Raw genomic sequence first — 24,100 nt, forward strand, 5'->3', positions numbered from 1 at the left:
AAAGATGTTTTCAAATGCTGCTTCTTATATGACATGGCCATGCATGGATCCCTTAAACTCTCTGAACCATAGTTAACTCATCTGAAACCTGTATTAAAACAAACACACAAACACACCTGTAATGCTAAGCTCACAGGGTTGTTTTAACAAATGCCATTTATTATGTAGAGATAGTTCAAATATTACTTATTTGTTTTCTTTAGGTAAAGACATTTTTCTTTAGGCGTAGACTTTTTTCCATTGGGTTAGGGGTCTCTCTGCTAATAAAATGCTATTCAGAATTTTTTTTTTTACCAGTACAGATCAGCAACTATTCTGCAAGTTATTAGTTTAGAGAATTGCCTGGAGGCATTGGGATGCTAAATGAGTTATCCAGAATCACACATGTAGCCATTATGTTTCAAAACTAGCATTTGAACTCCCATAATCCTTTTGTTGTCAGGTTTTCAATCTATCACATCATGTTATTGTTCAGTTGTTTCAGTCATGTCTGACTCTTCATGGCCCCATTTGGGGTTTTCTTGGCAAAGGTATTGGAGCGGTTTGACATTTCCTTCTCCAGTTCATTTTCTAGATGAGGAAGCAGGCTGGATTTGAACTTAGGTTTTCCTGACTTGAGGTTGGGTGATCTATCTGCTGTGCCACTTAGTTGCCCCACCATTACACCATGATTCTATTTTATTTATTCAAAAGACTATTGTCTAAACCTGGTGACTCTTGTAACAAACAATGTTTAAATAATAATTATTCAAAAATAAAAGTAATGGCTTTCTAAGAGATCCTCAGAAAATTCAGGTGGACTCTAAATAATCAGTTTAGTAATCAGCACTGTAAATTTGAATATCCAGTTATTTGTTTTAATATGACACTCTTGGAAAAATCCATTACAAAATGGCCAAGGATAAATCCACTAAGACTATGGGGAGGCATACAGTCATGTAATTGCCAAGATGACATTCACATGATCTGCTGAAGTGCTTAGAATGCTGGATGTGGAATCAAAGGGGTTTAGTTTCTATCTTGACTCACTTATTACAGATATAACCTTGGAAAAATCACTTAACCTCTCTGAAGCTGTTTTTTGATCTGTAAAATGTAGTAGTTGGATTTGAAAATCTCTAAAATTTATTCTATTTCTAAATCTCTGGACCTTTGCTTGTCTTTCCTCTAAAACTCTCCCTGAGATGGCAAGCTATCTTTACAGTACAGAGATGTCAGATTGGGGCAAGATACAGCTAGTAATATTACTGTGATAGGCATTCACATCAAATTATAGACAGGAATACAGCTGCAATTTTGATGATTTTTAGATTTGAGCAACGTTTTATATACATTCTCTCATTTGATCCTCACAGCAATCCAGTGAAGTAGGCTTTATAGTTATTACAGTCTATTTTAGTTAAAGAAACTGAGTTTAAAAGAAACTTAGTGTCAACCACAATCATGCAACTTGTAAGCCTTAGAAGTACAAATCCAACCTTCATGATCACCTGACTCCAAGTCTTCTACTATTGCAATGCAGTATGATACAGTAGAAAGTATGTGGATTTGGAGTGAGATCATCTGAGTTCTAGTCTCACTTCTTCTATTTACTATATATATGACCTTGAAAAAATCAGGTCACTTCTTATCTGTTTCTCACCTGTAAAATGAAGAATTTGGACTAGATACCTATAAGATTCCTTTCAGATCTAAATCAATGATCCTCATACTGCCTCCTTTCACTCCCACCAGCATTTCTATATAACTGGTTTTATTATTACCCACTAATACTACTTTATGACAATTTATTATTGTAAAAATGTTAAATACATTATTTTATTTGATCCTCAGAATGACCTTGTCCTTGAAGGTCTTTAAGTAAAGTCTGGGTAGCCATTTGTCTGGGAATCTTTTTAGCAAATTTATATTCTAAGTAGCAATTAGACTAGATGTACTTTGCCATTCTTCCACCTTTATGATTCCATGATTCTATCTTGGAAGCTCCAAGTAATCCATCAAAAATTTCTGAGGAATAATTGATATTCTTGTCTATGGTGAGGGATTGAAAACAATATCTGAAAATCTTTCAGTGTTCCCCTATTACATAATGGAAAAATTGAGATATCTTTATTTGCCTTTCTCAGCCCTTGTCATCCTGGTTCTTCCTGATCTAAATTCATCTCCCATGTAGTCTATGTCCTAGACAAACTGTACTGTCACTACCACACTTGCCCTGCACTTTCTTGTTTTTGCTCACATTGTGCTACCTAGCCTGTAGTACAATCTTTAATTCAATTCAATTCAATTATTGAATTCCTAACCATCCTTTAGAACCCAAAACAAATGCCACCTCCTCCTAGAAGACATTCTTAAGCCCTTCCCTACACACAACAGTTAAGAATAGTCAAAATTTACATCCAGTGTTTCAAGGTTTGCAAACCACTTTACACATACTATCTCATTTTAATATCACAACAATCCTGTCAGGTATCTGCTATTATCATCCCATTTTACAGATGAGAAAATTGAGCTAAGAAAGTTTAAGTAACTTGGTTAGGGTAACACAGTTAAGATTAGTATGTAAGGCAGGATTTGAACTCAGGTCATCCTGACTGCAAGTCCAACACTTGGTATACTACAACACCTAGCTGTAGGTGACTTTTTTCTTCCCGTGACTTCGTATAGCATCTTACTCCCATGTTTATTATGTTCATATTATGTAGTTTTCCACTTAAGAGACTGCAAATTCTGTGTGAGTGTGATAAACAGTTAATTCTTTGATGGATCTGTGCTCTCACTGATGGCAGTATACCTTCCAATAGGGTTTTCTGCCATATTTTCAAGTCTTTCATTCTGAGAGACTCTTCTCTCTGTCTTCTCTTAAATCATTCCCAAGATGCCTACTCAATGTACTTAGAGTCTTCCTCTCAATTTCATGATATTATGCAGGTACCACTATAGTGCCAAGGATGTTCATCAGCTGTCTCTCACCCTTGCCATATGACCAGACTTTTTTCATTCACACATCTTTGATGACTTTTTTTGACATTTTCATTTATAATTGTCCATTTGTATTTGTAATTGTTCATTTATAATATGTTTCAGTTTGCTTATTGCTATAGAGGCAGCCAGCTGTCTGCTTTGAAGATAGAATGCTAGCTTTTGAATCAGGAAGACCCAATTTAATTCTGCCTTAGACACCTACTGACTATAATCCTGGTCAAGTTGCTTAACTTCTCTGTCCTCTAGGCAACACTGAGACTATTAACTACAGAAAAGACACTTGACTTCATTGCAAGAAGGGATTTCCTCACTCAAGAGTTCCCTGTGCCAAGACAATGATTCACAGGTCCCCTAAATTGAGCATAAAGCCTTACACATAACAGGCACTGAAATGTTTGTTGAGTTCTTAAAGTGAGCATTCCTAATAAAATGTAAAAATAATCTTCAACATTTTCACTATGCCATTATACTTTAACAGCAGGATCATAAAGAAAAAATATTATCTGGGTACTAGTATTAGATGTTGTAAACCTCCAAAGTAGGTGGTAAGTAGCTGAGAAGTTGGGCCTAGTGTGTAGTTTTCCAGAACTACCGTGGACATAGACTTTTACTTCCCTTGGCCACCCAGTTTTCACAATCAGAAGGGTGAGCTGTGATACAACAATATGTATATATTGCTAACCAATCTAAAATACTTATGCCTTCCCATGTGGGAAATATGTATTGTACACTCTTAAAGAGTACCTACAGGAAGAGAAAAAACAACTAGCAAACTCATTCACTAGCTTCCTCTATATGCTCCCTTTTTATAATTCTAACCATTCATCAGTTTAATAAAAATCTCATGATGCTGTCAGTGCATTACAGTTGCAAGATCGTTGGATTCAGCAAGTATATAGGACTGGTAGTAGCAGTAACCTAGAGTCATAGTTATACTTTTATTCAAGGTATAGATGTCTTGCTTAAGCAAATAAATCATTGCACTTCACAATAGAAGTGAAATTCCCTTCTGGGATGTGGGTAATTTGTCACTTTGGCAAGTATATGGCATATAGAAGGATTCCACAGGTGAAAGTCTGTTTGCAGACTGTAGCTTCCTCATCTTCATGTTTTTCATGTCTACAATAAGTTTATCTAAATAAACTTGCTCTCTCAAGTCTCTTCACTGTAAACTGGCATTAAGGTAGACTCCTTATGATGTTGAAAGACAGTTACTAGAAGATAAATTTGACTTCTTTTGGGCATAGAAAGATTTACTTTTTTAGGTCACATTTTCTTTTTAATTATGAATTTAATTGGAATAATAATAATAGCATATATATATCACTTTAAAGTTTGCAAACACTATATATAGGTTATTTCATTTGACCATCACTAGAACCCTATGAAGTTAGTACTATTATTATCCCCAATTTACAGATGAGGAAACTAAGACAAAGAGGTTAAGTGACTTGTCCAGTGTCATATAGTTATTTAGCATCTGAAGTCCTATTTCAACCCGGTCTTGCTGACTCCAGGGCCAGTGCTCTATCTACTTTACCACCCAGCTGCCAGGGTTAAGCATCCACAAACATAAATATTCATTATACATTAATATGTGTTCCTATCCACAAGCATGCCATAATCACCCACAAGAACAAAAACTTCAACATATAAAGAACAAATGAGGATATTTTTAAATATTCTATAATCTTGTTATCTATACATTATTTTTTATAAAATCATATTAAATTCAACAAAGCAATAACAAATATATCTTGCTTATGTCTCCTTGTGAACCTTATTTTCTTTGAATAATTGGTTTTAAAAAGTTATATTGATACTCTTTCGCTTTTTAAAGTATTTTTGTCTTTTTGGAGGAACACAGGGAAATTGGGGTTAAGTGACTTGCCCAAGGTCACACAGCTAATAAGTGTTATGTGGCTGATGTTGAATTTGAACTCAGGTCCTCCTGACTCCAGAGCCAGTGCTCTACTTACAGAGCCATGTAGCTGCCTCCTGCTCTTTTGCTTTTTTCTATTTCTATTAATTTTCATTAATTAGCCCCCTACACATAAAAAAAGATTAGCTCTCCCCTGGCAACAGATATAGTCAAGCAATACACACTCACATGTGCATGTGTGTGTTATAGCAACTATATATTTGTGTATATATATATATATACATTTATATATATATACACATACATATTTCAACAACAAATGGACACATATATTTTATAATTGCTACATACTTAAGATAACTTCATGATCTTCTTTTATTTACTTCTTTCAGCCTCTGACATTATGTTTAAGTAGTTAGAGCAGGAAATTCAGTGTCACAGGATCAATAGAGATATTAGTTCTAATAAGTTATATTAAATTATATAGTATTAAGTCAAACTTCCTCTATTTATTTATTTAAATTTTAGAACCAGAGAGATAATTGAAATGAGTGAATCAAGGGAAGAAGGAAAAGAGATTTAAATATGGAATGAAATCTTATTTTCTGGGAAAATTTGAGTTCTATCAAGTCTGGATTATTTGCCAGGTTTTAGTGATGGCATATATATTGAGCATGAAAATAACTCTTAGCTGTTAGTTCTTTCAGGAATACAGCTCCAAGTATATATGTAGTATGGGAAATGATTTTTAAAGTGACTTTTTATTTCAAATGATCATTCATTAAACTATCTTTATTGGGTGCCAGTGCAATTCATTGTTCTTCCAAGTGCCTTTTGGACATCACCAACTGAATGTTCTGTATACATCTCCAATCAATATGCCTAACACAGGACTAAATATCTTTTCTCCAAAACCTTTCAATCTTCCAAACTTTCCTATTACTTTTCAGGGAACCACAATCTTCTCTCTCTTCAGTCTTACAAACCTTGACTCCTCTTTCACCCTCACCCATTGTCAAGTCTTGTATCTACCATAATAATGTCTTCACACATTTTCCATCCACATAGCCATCACCTTGGTACAGATCCTCATCACCTTACACCATCATAAATCTGGACTTTCACAATGAGCATGAAAAACCCCTATTTATGCTCTTTTGTTCTTTCATTTTTGTAGTTGTTCTCCCTGCAATAAGTTTCTCCACTTCAGTCCATCCTTTTTTTTCTTAGTCCAATAAGTTTATTTTTGAAAATCTATATAGAAATGTTGAACCATTTCATGCATCTTCAGCAGCTGAAGCATCTCCATCCTTGGTGTTCCTGGTATACATCACTTGTGCTCTGTGTTTGGAAACCAGCTTAATCAGACCTTTACTAAGCAGTTCCTGGAGAGCTGCTTGGGATAGAGAACCCCAGATCTTCAGTCTCTCTGAGAATACTGGAGGGGTGATAAGTTTATAGTTGGGGACCTCCTTGCAGAGTTTGTCACATGTTGCTTTGTTAAATAGAACCAGATTGTTGAGCTTGTCTCAAACTTTTCCCTTGGACCACTTCTTCTTAGTCTTGCCCCCTGACTTCTTCACAGGATCTTTGTCCTCTTTGGCCGACTTGCCAGCATCTTTCTTCTTCTTATTGTCCTTGGGAGGCATGGTGAGGCTTCAGGTACTCCTGACCCTGCCGCCTCCAAGCTAAGATGTCGGACAAAAAGCCAGTCCATCCTTTCAAAGTGATCTTTCTCAAGCATAAGTTTGACTATATCATCTCTCTACTCAAGAAAGTCAATTAGTTCTCTTTTATCTATGGAATCAAATAGAGAATCCTCTCATTTTTCTAGCCATTTACTACCTGCTCCGTCCAACTCGTCCAGTCTTCTTATATATTGCTCCTTTCTCCACACTCTGTGATCCCACTATCCTGGCCTTTTTGATATTCCTTGAAAGCAACATTTCATCTCCCAACTGCATGCTTTTCACTGACTGTCCTCCACATATGGAATAGTCTTCCTTCTTACCTATACTTCCTCGTTCCCTTCAATATTAAGCTCAAATCCTGCTTTCTACAGGAGACCTTGCCACTCCCCTCATCTTCACTGCTAGTGCCCTTCTTTTGTCCTTTTGAGGGCCTTTTATTCACACTATAGGTAAATTAATATGCAAATGCATATGTGTATGCATATATATGTATATGTACAAATATGTATATATAAATACATGCACATATATATGTAGAGAGACAGAGACAGAGAGACAGAGAGAAAGACAGAGAGTGAGAGAGATAGAGAGCGAGTGAGTGAGAGAGAGGGAAGGAGAATTTTTTTGCATGTTATTTCTCTCACAAGAATGTGAACTCTTTGAGGGCAATGACCATGTTTTAGTCTTTCTTCATTACCCTTGCTCTTAGGATGGTACCTGGCATATAGTATACACTTAATAAATACTTGTAAATAAAAAATATGCTAAATGCTATGAAGGTTACAAGGATGCATAATACCTAGTTGCTGAACTCAAAAAGTTTTCTATCTATCAGTGAGAAGCCGAGGCAAATTATACAGCATGGTAGAATGTGGAGATTTCTATGTAAGGTATTTAAACAATGCCATAGGAGTTCAAAGGAGAGCAAAATATAATTTCTTGAATGAAATTTTAAGGGAAAGTCTCATGAATTTTTTCCATAGAATTTAGAACTGGTTAAGGGCCTTAGAAGTGTTATTTACAGGGCAGCTAGGTGGCTCAGTGAATAGAGAACCAGCTCTGGAATCAGGAGGACCCGAGTTCAAATCTGGCCTCAGACACTTAACACAAAAACTAGCCATGTGACCTTGAGCAAGTCACTTAACCCCAATTGCCCTCCAAAAAGAAAAAAAAATAGAAGTGTTATTTACCACCTATGTGACCCTAAGGTAGTAACAACTTCTCTTTACCCTCAATTTCCATGGTTATCAGATGAAAGAATTGGACAATAAACCTTTACAATCCTTTACAATTTTAAATCTGTGACCCCTAGTTGTCAAATCTAAGCCCTCTGACTTTACAGGTGGGTAAGTTAAAGCCTAGACTTAGTTTCTAATCAAAACTAGTATTCTTTTATCATGCCACATTGGTTCCTTTGACAGAGAAGGAAGCTAAAGATTATTCTAGCTAGAAGAAAATGCATAAAGGTTTGGAAAACAGAAGGTTTAAACCATATCCTAGGAGTAGTGAAAAATTTAGTTCAACAGTAATGAAGTTAAATTTTTCTTGTCATTGTAATTGATGAGCAGTTCTGCCCTCTTGTTCACCATATGACAAGAAATATTGGCCCTAGCACAGACCTCAAGAGCCTGTAACATCCTTTGTCCCCTGTTACAATACATCAGAAGTGTTATCCCTGAGATAGCTATACACAGGAGCAGAGAAAGGCACTTCAAAAAGGAAATGCATAGCATCATAGATTCAGAAAAGGACAGAACCATGGAGATCATCTAATCCTATTTTATTTTAAATATTGGGAAACTGGGGTATACAGAGATTAGGTGATTTGACCAGTGAGACACAGGCATTATGAATATAGGATACAATGTTTAGTGATGGAATGGCCCTCAGAAGTATTCTACTCTAGTATAGTCTTCACATTTTTGATTTCACACTTGGATCAGTAATTCCTTCTATGCCAATGGTACTTAAATTAATGGAAGTTGGGAGATTTTCCTGGTGTCTCCTGGGAAACTAATGATATAGTGATCTGAGTGGGCATTAAGTCATAACTCCTCAGAGGGGCCAATCTCTAACTCAGAAGCGAGAGAGCTGGGAATTTACACAACAGAGAGGTTGAAGGCAGCTAGGTAGAACAGTGGATAGAGAGTTGGGCCTGGACTTCATAAAGATTCAAATCTGGCCTCAGACACTTACTAGCTATGTGACAGTGGACAAGTCACATAACCTTGATTGCCTTAGTTCACTCATCTGTGAAATGAGCTGGAGAAGGAAATGGTAAACCATTCCAGTATCTTTGCCAAAAAAATCCCAAGAGAGTTCATGAAGAGTTAGATACAACTGATAATGACTAAAGCAACATCAAAGGGGGGCATAAAGTAAAGAGAGTTTTGGACTGTAGTTAATGAAGAGAAGTTGTGGTTTTGGAGTAGAGATTCATGACTATTTTAAGGAGGGTTGGATGTTACCCACCTTCTCCCCCTTCCCCCAGTGATTCATTAGATAACCCTTCAGAGTCAAACTTGGCATCCCTTGGAGTTCCAGCAGTATCTTTTTAGAGGTCACTGATTTATCTCACTACTATTCCATTTTGTAATTGAGGAAATGAGAGCCTAGAAAGATCAGGTAACTTGCTCCAAGTCACATGGGGAGTAAATGGCTAGAACCACAATTTGAAACCGGGTATTCTGACTCCAAATTCTCTGTTCTTTCAACTGCTTCACCCTTGAATTCAACTCAACCACATAGCTATCAAACAACTGAAATGCAATAGTTTTGAAATAAGTTAAGAATTCTGAGAAATTGAGCCTGTGATGATGTATATTCCAGACATGGGAGATAGCTTGTGAAAATGCATTGTGAAAACATGGATTACTGGGCTCAGTGGATCAATTTACTTGGTGTATAAAATGTATGAAGGGGGATACTATAAAATATGACTGGAAAGGATGCCTTTAAAGCAGGGAGTAGAACCATTCAGTTTGTAGAGACTTTCAAAGCCAGTCTGAGAAGTTTGAATTTTGTCCTAGAATCAGTAGAGAACTAATGAATATTTCCAAGTAACGGTACTGTCACGATCAAACCAAAATGTCAAATTTTGGGCTATAATTAATCCTCCTTCAAGTTGAGATTCTGGTTGAATTTGGGTGGAATATCACAAATAATTCTTGAAGAAGAGCACCAGGTGACTATTTAAGACTTTCATGGAATAGTTCCCCTTTATAACTAAGACAAACATTGAAGAAATAAGCATATCAGAAGATTCTTTTTATGTGTCAGTATAGTGATCTCTCTCTATCCTGAATTTTCTTCAGAATATTGTTAACTTCCTCACCCACTTATCTTCCTGATTCAGAATTCAGATCATCTCCTCTGAAGAACTGTCATTATCCTCATTAAATTGGGCCATTTATCAGCTTAATGAGCTTGTATTCAATCCACCTGTCTCCTGTCTCAGAAGAATCCTGGACATGGTTCATGCTCATTTACTGACAGCTTCAATTTGAGACAGAAAGGTTAGATGCAAAAAAAGTGAGAAAGAATGATACTCAAGGAGATTGCCAGGTAAAGTATTCCCATAAAATATAAGTTTAGAGCTTGTATTTCAAGAAGAGTATGCTGACAGTGAGGCTAGTAAGTAGATAATTATTTCCAATGTGGGGAGAATCCTGGGAAAATTGAAAAGGAAAGCAATCCAATGAGGCAGAAAGAAGAGTTGGACCCCTACTTACCAACTAATGGCACAGAGGATAGAATGTTGGATTTGGAATCAAGAAAAATTAAGTCAAGTCTTCTCCCAGACATAAACTAGCTGTGTGGCCCAGGGAAAGTTATTTAAATCTCTCAGCTTAATTTTTTCCTTCTATTAAATAGAGATAATAATAATATTTCTTACAGGGCTATTATAAGGATGAAATGAGTTAATGCATGCAAAGTGTTTTGCAAACCTTCAAGCACTATATAAATGTTCACTGTTGTTACAAACTAGATTTTTACTCTTAGATTTCTGCCAAGTTTAGAAACTGGAGCAGGACTAAAAGAGGGAGACCTGGATAGTGTGAGCAATGGAAATTTAGTCTATCAGACAATTGGTTGAAGGGACTGGGTATGCTTAGCTAGGAGAAAACTCATGAGGGAGCATGAGAGCTGTCTTCAAGTATTTGAATGGTGGTTACATGGACAAGGAATTAAACTTGTTCTTCTTTACCTCAAAGGGTAGAATTGTCAAGTTATTACTATTAAACTATAGAAGGTGAGTAGCACACACATTCACATATTAATCTAACTTCTTTTCCAATTTAATTCATATAAATTCACATATACAAATGCATGTGTGTATAGGTATATATGGATATACATAATACATATGTGTGTATGTTGGTATGTTTACATACACACATCCATATAATCATATGTTCACTAAGATTTCTTCCAATTCTAAGATTTTCAGATTTGCTAAGTATTTGGCCTGCAAAACCTTCCAGATAATGTAAGAGGAGGGGATGAATCCTCAATGACAAAATGATTTAGGATTGGATTAAAACAGTAGTTTCTAATCTTTTCGGGTATCAAGGACTCTTTTACCAGCCTAGTAAAGCTTATGTACCTTTTCTCAGAAAAATCCTTTTAAATACACAAAATAAAATATATAACATTACAATTGAAAACAATTGGAATACCTCTTTCTCTCTCTGAACCAAAGGCTAGGTGTGACTCTCTGGAAGAATAAGTTGAGCCAGAGTAATTGCTGGTGGTGAGCATGAGATCTAGTTTGTGCCTTGCATTTTTGAGTCTATAAATGATGCCTCATTGGCTACTAATGACTGTTACAGGGGGGCTGATTCCTGTGATCTAAAGCCAAACTTAGGATACACTTCCTTTCCAGAAAATGGACAAGAAATAAAGGTCATTTTTTCTCTCCCAATCACTCCTCTGGGGGGCATCTTTAAATGTATGAATGCTTCCATTATATTAGATGATCTCACCAATTTCTCTCTTTAAAAAATCAGGCAATAAAATGGAGCCAGTTCCAAATGGGAAAGAGCTGCACTGTTGGAGCTCATATAATGAAGTGTGAACAAATAACAAGTCACTGCCTTCCTACTAACAGAGGCCATTCCTAGCTTAGTTTAACACTAATGTCTTCTTTGCCTCTCCTGTCCACAAGCCAAAGGGAAATTACTCTTTGTTTACATTTTCAACTGCAAGCTTTTGAATGAGAGTTCCCTAGGAGAACACACTACTCAGTATAGTCATATTCTAAGAAAATAAGAGTTGGCATAAAATTTTGAAAGACAGGAATCATCTCAAAATTCCAAAGATATTTTTTTCTCTTTTTCTACTCCTATTTTTTCTTTCCCTTTAAAAAAAAACAACTTATCTTTCCATCTCACCCAGGCTAAAAGCACAGAGACTATTCCTGGGGCCCAATCCCACCAATAATCAGCTTTGGGAGTTTCGACCCAATATCTTTCCAATGTAGGCTCCCTACTTACCTCTACGTATGCAATCTTATGTCCCTTTAATCTGGAGGGCTCACCATATTAATGCTGAAATTAGTCAGGTCACCTTATTAGAATAGCTCACTCTGATTAAACGAATGTGCCACCTTATTCCACCTTCCTCTTCTTTTTTCCAAAGATTTCTCCACACTATTCTCACCAGAGACATGGCTTACAAAAGAAAACTAAGTCAAAGGGCCCTATTCAGACATCTAAAGTGATAGAGTTCTGAGAAAAGATTTGTTTTTATTCCGCTCAACAGTTCTGCCTACTTTCACTACCTTCTTTTATCTTTCATCTTCTTTACAATTGCATAAGTATAACTGGTCCAACCCTCACCACCTCTAACTTGGAACATTGTCTACTAATTGGTTTCCCAATTTTCAAAATCTCTCTTCCCCAATACATCCTCCATTCAGGCATCAAAGCCATTTTCCTGAAGTAAAGAAAGGTCTGCCTATATCATCACTGCAACAGAAATTTTCATCGCTGTCCTATTCCCTCTAGGATAATATGTATTTGAAACTCTCACTGACAGGGTTGTGGGAAAACAGGCCATGAACTCATGGTTGGTGGAATTGTGAATTAGTACAACCATTCTGAGAAGCAATTTGGAACCATGCTACAGAAGGCTCTGAAGTGTCATGTGATTTGATCCAGCAATTTTACTATTAAGGTTTATGTCCTAAAGAGATCAAAGAAAGAAAAACAAATACATTTGTGTACAAAAATACTCAGGGTAACTAGGCGGTGCAGTAGACCAAACATTGGGCTTGGAATCAGGAAGACTTATCTTCCTGAATTCAAATCTGGCCTTACTATCAGTGTGACCCTGGGCAAGTCTCTTAACATTGTTTACTCCATTTCCTCATCTGTAAAAATGAATTGTAGAAGAAAATTCCAAACCACTCCAATGTCTTTGCAAAAAAAATTCAAAATGTTATAAGGAATCTTATACAATTGAAATGACTAAACAGTAACAACAATAAAAATACTTATAGTACATAATACATACACATTATATATTTTATAGTATGATATATGTATAAACATATATATTTAAACAAAATTAATTTTTGTAACAACAAAGAATTAAAAATTAAGGGTTTGCCCATTATTTTGATAATGACTCAAATTTTTTTATATATGAATATAGTGCTGTGTCATAAATGATGAAAGAGATGGTTTCATTGAAACTTACTAAGACTTGTATGAGCTGATTCACAATGAAGTGAGTAAAAGAAGAATAATTTAAACAACAAAACTATTTTAAAAGCAAATAAATTTGAAATGCTTAAGGATTTTGATCAACACAATAACCAATCACGATTCACTAGGATTTCTGATGACACATGCTACACATCTTCTGTCAATGAGGTAATAGACTCCAGTTTTAGAATAAGACTTATTTTGGAGGGGAATGGGACATGATGAATGGGAGTTTTTTTTTCCTGAAAAAATATATATGCCACTCTTTTATTTTTATTTTTTTAAAATCAATGATGTGGATGGAATGGTAAAAATATATTTTTCTTAAAAAAATAAAATGTAAATTTAAAACAAAGAAAATTAAATTGAAAGAAAAAATACTCCCCCCCCAATCTTACCCTTCCCTGCTTTTATAGATTTATTCCATTTATTTCTACTGAAGCTCTATGTTCCAAGACTCAGCCTACCAATTGTTCCCCAGATATTACAATTAGACCATTAACTACAGGATGAGGGATTGAGGAGATGGAAAAGAGTGATACTGGCATCTATTGAATGCAAAGTAACAAAAAGAAACATTATTAAGAATAAATTAGATAATGTTTCACTAAAAAGGCCATCCTGGTCTAGTAGATAGAGAGCTGATCTTGTCAGGAAAAAGTGGGTTCAAGTCACTCCTCTGACACAGACTGGCTGCATGTCCCTGGACAAGTCACTTAAGGTCTTTGTTATCTAAGTTACTCTCTAAACTTATCAATTGCAGGGAAAGTTGTGCTGCTTTGGTTAATGGAATTCCTTATCAGGCAGAATGAAGGAACAAGTTTTTATTTTCTATACATGCCAGGCTCTGGGCTAAGTGGTTTACAAATGTTATTCATTTGATTCTCACAACCACCCTATGAGTTAGTTATTATCATTATACTTGCTTGTAGTTGAGGAAACTGATTCAAAGGTTAAGTCACTTGTATGGGGTCACACAGATAGTATTTCAGGTCAAATTTAAATTCAGATCTTCCTGAGTCCAGGTCCAGTCCTCTATCCACTGTGTCACTCAGCTGCTTCTCTATACCAATATTTAGGAACTTCCTATATCAATGAAATCACAGGTTTAGTCCCAATAACTATAATATTTTAATTAGATTTGGAGAGCCTCACAATCCAAACAAACTTTGGTAGTGATCAGGAAATCCCTTGTTTCATTATAGGAATCTTCCAAACTGACTTTAAGAGATTACAATGAACTCAATGTTAGAAGGAGAATCTCTTTATAATCTCATGAAGTTTATTTGGGTATCTAATCAGATGAATAAGGGACCTTCCTGATTATGCACATTAGATAAGTGGAAACATCATTCATTGAAACTGCATGTAAAATATACTTTATTACCATTGAGAGCAACTTTGGCCAACATCTCAATTTTGGTCCTTGCCTGACATTTATAATTAGAGAGCCATTAATTAGAACTTTCTTCATTGCTGCATTTATTCAGAAATATCACATTATTTTCATGAGAGACCCTTTTTAGGTAAGTCTACTTGACTCTATCAAGCTGAGTATTTTTTATAGAAAAATTAATAAACACAAAAAGACTTTTCTTATATTTTCTGCACCTTTTGTTCCTTTTGGTAACTGTAATGATGCTGTCAATTGTAGATTTTTTTTCATTTAGGAAAATCTGCTAAACCTCTTCTAATATTGTTACTGAGTGTAAATGCAATACAACTGTCTAAATAATGTACTCATTTTGGCCTTATCTTGGTATACAGTGTGAGATGCAACAATAGTGATGATGACAACAATTATAAAATTATCTTCTCCAACTGAGATAATTCGAGAAATAGTTTTTCAATAATTTTAATTTTGTGCTATTATACATGTGAAAGTTATCTACACACTATTATACTCTATACCAAGGTTGTGCCAATCATTAAATTTTCACTGTGATCATCCATACCTCAGAAATCAGCAAATACTACAAAAATTAGAGTCTTTACTTTGTTGATTGTCCAGAAAGTAATTGAGGGGGCAGAGATATGATGTCAGAATGAAGCGAGCATTTTTTCCTGAGCTCTGCCATTGTATCTCTTCAAACAATTTAAAGATCATCAAGCTGAATTTTAATTGGGATAAACAACAAATGGTCATAGTGAGACATTTTTTCTAGACCAGGTCAGCTTAAGAAGATAGAGAGATTGGTGAACACTGGGGCAGGGGCTGGCAGGTTGCAATTACACAATAGTAGGAGTCCTATCTGTGTAAGAACCAGAGAGCAGATAAAGATGGCAGTGACCATAATGTTACCAGAATCACACTACCCTGTAAGCACTGAAAACTCATAGTCCCTCAGATTTAACTGTCAATAGAGCAGGGCATTAAAGACAGAAGATCAGGCCAGGCATTCTGACCACTCCAGAAGTCAACAGAGCCCAACTCTAAGAAAAAGCTCAAAAGTCAAGACATAGGCTGAAAAAATAAGCATACACCTACAACAACAAAAATAAATAATGGCAAGAAGAACATGACCATTAAAAAAAAGTTATTATGGTGACAGGAAAGCTGAAGATGCAAATTCAGAAAAAGACAATGAATTGAAAATATTTAAAAGCAAAGCCTGAAAGAAAAATAAGCATAGACAGTCTAAAATACCTGGGGGTCTATTTGTCATGACACACACAGGAACTGTATGAGCACAATTACAAAACATTTCACATAAAGATAGAGCTAAATAATTGGAGAAATATTAATTGCTCATGGGTAGGCCAAGTCAATATGATAAAAATAACAATGTCATCTGTATTCATTTACTTATTCATTGCCATACCAAAGAATTACTGTGTAGTGCTACAAAAAAATAACAAAATCCATGTAGAGGAACAAAATGTTGTGATTAGGTGAATCAATGAGAAAAGAAAAATGTGAAGGAAGGGGACCTAGAAGTACACTGATGGACAGAATAGTCTGATGGATGAAATCACGTTCCATTTGAAATTGCAAAACATATGCTAAATTCTATAAAGTAAGTAGCATTAATAATCTTTTTTCTTGTGCAAAAATTGGGACTCAGTGTTTCTTACCTTCTGTTTCTGGTGTGGGGAAATGAGCTAATAATACCTTTTTGCAATCTTAATTATTCCTTGAGTGTGTGTGTGTGTGTGTGTGTGTGTGTGTGTGTGTGTGTTCCATATGACAAAGGAGGTGTCTGAGATGCCACATCCTCTCTGATGGGAAGCAGGATGTAAATTACAGCAGCAGGATTAGCAAAAATTTCTGCCTTACAGAACAGGTTTCCATCACATGCTACAAAGGCAGGATTTACATCTTCTATCAGTAAAAGCAAGAGTATGGAAGTAAGCCAGGACAAGAATAATCTTAGGGATCAGAACTCTTGCCAGATGATTCCTATTCATGCCTGAGTACAAAGGGTTCCATGAAATCATTTTCAGTATTTGCATACTTGATAATTATAGAACATTTCACATTTAAAATTCATTTAACATTGAGGTCTCTCCATTTTGATCAAGAGTGCTCTAACTATAGTCAAATGATAAGAGAAGACTTCTAAACCCCTTTTCTCTAAGGTTTTCTATGTTAATTCAGGATTGTTGTTCAATTCAGGCAGAGCTGAGCCATATTTAGCTTTGGTTTTCCCACAAAAATCAGCCTTGTGATAAGATTAGTTATGAAACTCACAGCCCATTGGATGCAAGTGGTAATAAAACTCAAGTTACCTTAGGGTTTTAATTGCTTGAATGCCAGTTAACTGAACTTTTAATTTCTATAGCTATTTCTAATCAGTTCTGATAAACAAATCCTGCTGGAACCAGATTAAAATGGAATTGAAAAATGTTTAATGAAACAAATGAAAATAAAATACAATATGGATAATGTTAACTTGTAGTTTACTAAGTTAACATGCAGTCTTAGGGATCCAATTTGATCTGAACACCACTGACCTATATAAGATACCACTCATGCCTACATTCTAGATAGGAAAGTGACGGACACTAAAAAAATTTCATATACTTAGGCCAGGTTTAATTCCCCTGAATTTCCTTTGAGGAACATGAGAAGAAACAGAAGTTCCTTGAGGGCAAGGATTGTTTCATTTATGTCTTTGTATCAATAATACTTAGCTCAATGATTTGAGTTGGGCTAAACAAATTCAAACAATTGGAGTTATTTTTAAAATGATGGCCTTGGGAAATAGTGGATTATCTTTCATTGGAGTTCTTCAAACAAAGACTAGAAGAACTCTTGGTAGGTGGTTGTGGATAGGATTCTTTTTTTTTTCTGAATTTGGTAGAACTACATAGTCACATAATTTCCTTCCAAATCTCAAATTCTGTATTCCTATGAAGTGTTTACTGAGTGGATATTGAATGAAGAGAGGTGTAAATAACATTTTGTGTTCATAGTTGTAAAATACAGCTTAGGGCAAAAGTGGCTTTTTTGAATTTGTCTCCATAAAAGGTGGATCATAAAATTTAACAATGGAAGAAATATTGGAGATCATCTAATCACAGAATCATGGAAGTTTAGTGCACATTTTGTCTGACCCATGCCTAGAAAAGAATTTATCACTACAATAAATTAATGCTTTTACTTTAGATCTAAGTAAATCAAACCTATGAAATGTTAAGTGGATTTCAGGAAACCATATAGGTAGCAAGTGTTTGAATTCAAACCTAGGTCCTTAATTCTCAATTCTGTGTCCTTTTCCCTATATGATGTTACCATGTTTCTCCTTGAAAACAATGAAATGAGGTTCTTACATTCTCCCCTTTTCACTGAACCAAAAATGTAAGAATGTTAATTGAATTTGCTGGTTATATGAAAAATTATTTGTTTCAACACTTTAAAATTATTGTCAAAAAGAATATCCTTATTCACTTATTTTCTTAATTCATATTTTTCTTATGGTAAACATGATCTTCTGAGCAGAGATATTTCTTATGATCCCCAAGGATCTATGAGGGATTGGAGTCATCTTTTGAATATCTTTGTATATTTCTGCAGATATACAGTGAGTTGGAGATTGGGTTTTTGTTCCTCTATGGATCTCTGAAACAAGTTTTTAAAAATAATATCCCTTTGTCCCTAAGGTTGAGGACCAAAACATTTTAATGAAATTCAAGGCTTTGATGAGTTCAGTTAATATAAAGTCTTATTGTTCTGAGTATTACCATTTCTAAAATGAAGAGGATGAAAACAAAGCTTTCTACTTTATTTATTTACTGCTGCTACTACAGACAACATTTTAATGATACATTGAGGAGGGAAAAGAGATACTCCTGTAGTCTCTTTTCCCCACACTCATTGAAAAATTATAGAACATTTTTAAAAGACTATCTTGTCATCTCCATTTTGATTATGTGCCTAATATAACAAGTTTTAGTGATTTTAATTTTATTTAAGTTGAAGGGTCACACTGCATTTTTTTAAAGGATGATCAGTAAATAATATTTCATTTGATGACTTGCAGAACAAGATTGCTGACAGGGTGTGAATGTCAAAGCTTTATGAGCTGTGTAGGAAGTAATTAGCATAAGTAATGTCATCCAAGGAGACTTTTGAAGACTATTCTTTTGTTTGATACTTCAGACAGGCAGGTTTTTCATACCATACATGTCTTGAATCTAAGCTTTTGCTGACCAAAACACTCAAAAAAACTTGATTTACATGAGCATTTTAATTGCTTATATGATAGTTAACTGAGTTTTTAGTGTCTAAAGCTGTATCCAATCAATTCTGATTAACAAGTACAAGGAGTTATTGATAGAGAGCACATGAGATTTTTCACAGAAAACATCCTCGAGGAAGTGAATTTTGGTCAATATTTTGAAAGTAGAGAATCAATATATGCAGACATATGTATTTTCAACAGTTTTATGTGGAAAAAGTCTGGGAGATTTTAAAAATATAATTTATTATTCTTGTCCTCAAGGAAGTTATGATTTAACTGGAAAGTCATGACATATATACATGAAAAATTGAGTAGCAAAGGGTATTATGTGAAAAGTACATATTTTTCATAATTGAGGAATTTGTAGGAGAAAAATCATTGTCAGTTGGAGTTATCTGAGAAGGGCACCACCGAGGATTTTAGGCTTGAAAGAAGCCTTGAAGGATGGTAAAGACCTATAAGATATAGAGAATTGCAGATGTGTTACAGGTGAAGGGAATGGTAGTGAATAAAAGTATGGAGACAAAAATCCCTGTTTGGGGCTCCATGAACAGACCAATCTGACTAGTGAATAATCACAATAACATGTCTTTTCTTATTCAAGATATACAAAGGAGGAGGAATTTTGGTGGAGATAAGGTAAAAATAATGTCAGGAATAAGATATTTTAAGTTGGCTGAGACAGAAGACCAAATGGGTCATAATTAGGGAATATAAAGAAATGATTCCTTCTATGCATTGAAATAGAACAACTCCAGAAATAGTCCTTAAATACCCTTAATATAATGATCAGTCAACTGTAATAGGCTCAATCTACAAAGAAAAAAAAATTTAAAAAACCTTAAAAAGCTTCTTACCATCAGAATCATTAAAATTGATGAAGCTCACTTGTCAAATAGCAAATGGACATACAGAGACACAAGGAATGATCATACCTTTAGCAAATTTTATTTAAAAAATAAATCGAACAATTCATGTATATGGGAGAAATCTGGATTTGGAGTCAGAAATACCTGTATTCAAATATTGTCTCTGATATATACTAACTTTGTGATTACAAACAAGTATCTTAAACTCTCAGTATTGCAGACAAATTTCAATATTTATCATAGAGAGGAATCTGATATGCATTGATGGAAGTATTGGTGTATGGTCTAGGCTTTATAGATGGCAATCTACTTATTAATGGGTAGGGATGTGCTTGTTAAGAAAGTTTCAGATATTTTGAAGAGGGATTATAGTAACAAGGTTTTTAATTTTTTTTTTGAGGGGGAAAGGCAAGATAATTGTAGTTAAGTGACTTGCCCAAGGCCCACAGCTAATAAAATAATTTTGCTATCATGGAAGCCTCAGAGCTTAGAGCATGTGTCTGGTCCCTATTCCCACTTCTTTCTTGCTCCTCTTTTCAAATATTTAAATATTAAAAAATATATTTCCAAAGATTATGAAATGTAGATATCAGATTAAAGGCAGGGACTCACCTAAGGTCTCCTAAATTCTCCTTCAAATAACTTTAAAATAACACCACAAAATGAATTCTGGAGCAACAAAACAAATAAAAGGACAGGGTAAAACAATTTTCCAGCCCAAGACAATTTAAAAGGTTGGATAAATAGGCATTTCTCACTAGGGAAAGAGCAAAGCATAGTCCAGCCTTGGCAAACAATTGATACCTTCGGGGGTGATGGGTCAGAAGGAGGTTACAGAAGGTCCTTTGCTGGCACCGGGTACAGGACTCTGTTGCACTGCCCAAACCAAGATCTGAATCACAGGCCCAGGTCATAGTCCCAGGGTAAAGAGGAGAACTAGCACACTAGGGCAGCTGCCATAGGCATAGATGTGGTCAGAGTTCCAGGACAGAAAAGAGTACATGTAATTGTGCACAGACTAGAGCACAAGCCAGGAGAGCAATGACCACACATCTCCACAGATCCTGCAGTCTTGGAAGAACTGAAAAATTGTAGATTTCCAGAATTAACTTGGAAAACAGATACACAACAAAACTGAAGGTTGGAACAATTTTCCCCTCCATCCTGGGAGTAGATCTCAACTTTAACATAAAGTTTGAGGTCAAGAAATAGATTAGAAAAATGAGCAAACAACAACTTCAAAAACACATCTTAGAAAGTTACTATATTAACAGGGAAAATCAAAACAAACTCAGAAGATAACGATTTCAAAATTTTTACATGCAAATGATTAACCAATAAAATGTGAATTGGTCTTAGGCCCAAAAAAGAATTCCCGGAATATCTCAAAAAGGATTTTAAAATCAAAGAGAGGTAAAGGAAAAAAATGGGGAAAGAAATAAAAGTGATGAAAGAGAACCATGAAAAAAGTCAATAACTTGGCAAAGGAAGCACAAAAAAATGGAAAAGTATGAATAAAAATTTACTGAAGAAAACAAATCCTTAAAAAATAGAATTGGCCAGACAGAAAAGGAAGTTCAAAAGCTCCCTGATGGAAAAAAAATCCTTAAAAAGTGGAACAGTAGAAGTGGAAGCTAATGACTTCATAAAACATCAAGAAAAAAAGGCAAAAGAATGAAAAAAGTAGAAGATAATATGAAATATCTCATTGGAAAAATCAACTGAGCTGAAAAATACATTGAGGAGAGATAATTTAAGAGTTATTATACTACCTGAAAGACATGAGAATTAACATAACATTTCAAGAAATTCTTAAGGAAACTTGCACCAATATCCTAGATCCAGAGTGTAAAATAGAAATTGAAAGAATCCACTGAGCCCCTCCTAAAATGGACATTCAATGAAATAGAAGATTTTCAAGCATTCCTGATGAAAAGATCTGAGCTGAATAGAAAATTTGATTTTCTAATATGACTCAAAAGAAGCATGACAAGGTAAACATGAAAAAACCATCATAGATTCAATAACTTTAAAATAGTTTTTGCTTCTACATGGGAAAATGATACTTGGAACTCTTAAGAACTCAATCATTGCTGGAGAACTTAGAAGGAGTGTAGACAGAGGGTATGAGCATGAGTTGGCTATGAGGGGATGATATTAAAAAATAAGGGGTGAGAAAGACGAACACATGGAGAGAATGAGAAAGGCAGAGGTCAAATGGGGTAAATTATCTCACTTAAAACAGGCTCAAAATATTTTATATTACAGGGGAGGATGGGAGAGGTGGTGGCAGGTAATACTTAAACCTTACTCTCAACAGAGTTGACTGAAAGAGGGAATAACAAACATAATCTGTTGGGTATAGAAATATATCTTGCCCTACAAAGAAATTAGAGGAAAGGGGGATAGCAGAAGGAGGATGTTGATAGGTGGGATGGCAGATTGGGGGAGGTGCTGTTCAGAAGCAAAACACTTTTAAGGAGGTTCAGGGTGAAAGGAGAGAGAGAAACAGAGTAGAAGAGAGAGAGAAATAGAGATTTTTTTTTTGGGGGGGGAGTAGCATTTTGGTACTGCCATCAGAAAGTTGAATAATTAATGTATCCATGGAATAATAGAGATCTTCACAATTGAAAATACTTCTGAAATTTTTCTCAAATGCTTCATCTCTCTCCCTCAGTGAAGTAGCTGGCCTTGTTGCTGTCAGATCTGTCTCCATTGAAAGTGTTTGACAACATGGCTGAAAAAAAATCATTCTAAAAAGCATGTGAGCAAGCACTTGTTTCACTCAATTTGATGACTATGATAGTGCAAGAGCATTATGTATTATCCAGAACCCAGGCAAGCATGACATCATGAAACTGAAGCACAATAATGATGAACTTCTCTTTACTGAACTGATCTTATCTATAACTTATCGATAACATTGCTATCTATGGAGAACTTGAGAAATGATTAACTACTCATACCTTCTATAGCTATAGAAATAACAAAGGGTTAAAATTATGCTAATTAACTTCTAACTACATATTTAAGAAATAGTTATAAATACAGTATTGATAATTTTATGTTATAGCATAACTTATAATATATTATATGTTATACTATAAAATCCCACAATTTTATTATAATTGTTTAAATTTTAAAAACTAGGACTTTTTTAAGTCATTTATTTGGGAGACATAGTGGCATAATCTAAATTAGGTCACTCACATCAATGATGTTTTACAATATATTTGTTAACACCTTGTTTTCAAATCACACTGTAAATTCACAGAAGCTAGGGCACAACTATTTTTTTGCCCATTGTTAGGGAAGAGTTTTTGTTTGAGGGGCCATAGGCTTAGAATACTAGTTGGGGCATGCTTATAGGCATTGTTGAATGAAGTGAAAGGAGGCATAAATAGTCCAGAAACAGTATTTTGTGTGGAATACTCATTAAAAATTAATGACTAGGGGTGGCCAGGTAGCACAGCAAGTAAGAGCACCGGCTCCAGTGTCGGGATGACCTGAGGATCGAATCCCGGGCTCAGACACTTAGCACCCACCCAGAAACACCTGGCCATGTAACCTTGAGCAAGTTACTTAACCCCAATTGCTTAGGGGTGGCCAGGTGGCTCAGTGAGTAAGAGTACTGGTTCCAGTGTTGGGATGACCTGGGGATCAAATCTGGGCTCAGATACTTAGCACCACACCCAGAAATAACTGGCCGTGTAACCTTGAGCAAGTTACTTAACCCCAATTGCTTAAAAAAAAATTAATGACTGAATAACAGATAGAGGAATTCACCATTTTTTACTCCACGACTTTCAAGGAGGGAACAAAGGGAGTTTAGCCTGAGTCTTGAGATTAGAAAAGAGTTTCTCCCATGTTCAGGATAACACAAGATTTAGAAACTTCTACATTAAAGGATTGGAGGACTTGAAACAAGAATTTCTTGAGGGCAAAGGAGCTAGGATTGTGATCAAGAATCATCTACCCAGAAAAACTGAGTAGAATCTTCAGGGGAAAAAATGGGTATTTGATGAGATAGAAGACTTTCAAGCATTCTTGATGAAACGACCAGACCTGAATAGAAAAATTTACTTTCAGATACATACTTAAGAGAACCATAAAAAGGGAAATAGGAAATAGAAATAATAAGGGACTTAATAAATTTAAGCTGCTTACATTCCCACATTGGAAGGTGATATTTGTAACTCATAAAGCCTTTGTCATTAGGGTAGTTAGAAGGAATATATATATATATATATATATATATATATATATATATATATATATA

The 24,100-nt window shown here is 35.1% G+C and overlaps 1 protein-coding gene and 1 pseudogene across 1 annotated transcript in view; both read right to left on the reverse strand.

The window, feature by feature from the left end:
• GRM5 (glutamate metabotropic receptor 5) overlaps nucleotides 1-24,100 on the reverse strand; it is a 663,694-nt gene that overhangs the window by 244,963 nt on the left and 394,631 nt on the right. The window lies entirely within an intron of this gene.
• On the reverse strand, nucleotides 6,093-6,571 carry LOC138148409 (small ribosomal subunit protein eS25 pseudogene; annotated as a pseudogene).

Source organism: Petaurus breviceps, unplaced genomic scaffold (genome assembly GCF_028583685.1).
Source record: "Petaurus breviceps papuanus isolate PSGF00001 unplaced genomic scaffold, PetGlider_PUasm1.0 90823, whole genome shotgun sequence".
In the NCBI taxonomy this organism is placed as follows: Eukaryota; Metazoa; Chordata; class Mammalia; order Diprotodontia; family Petauridae; genus Petaurus; species Petaurus breviceps.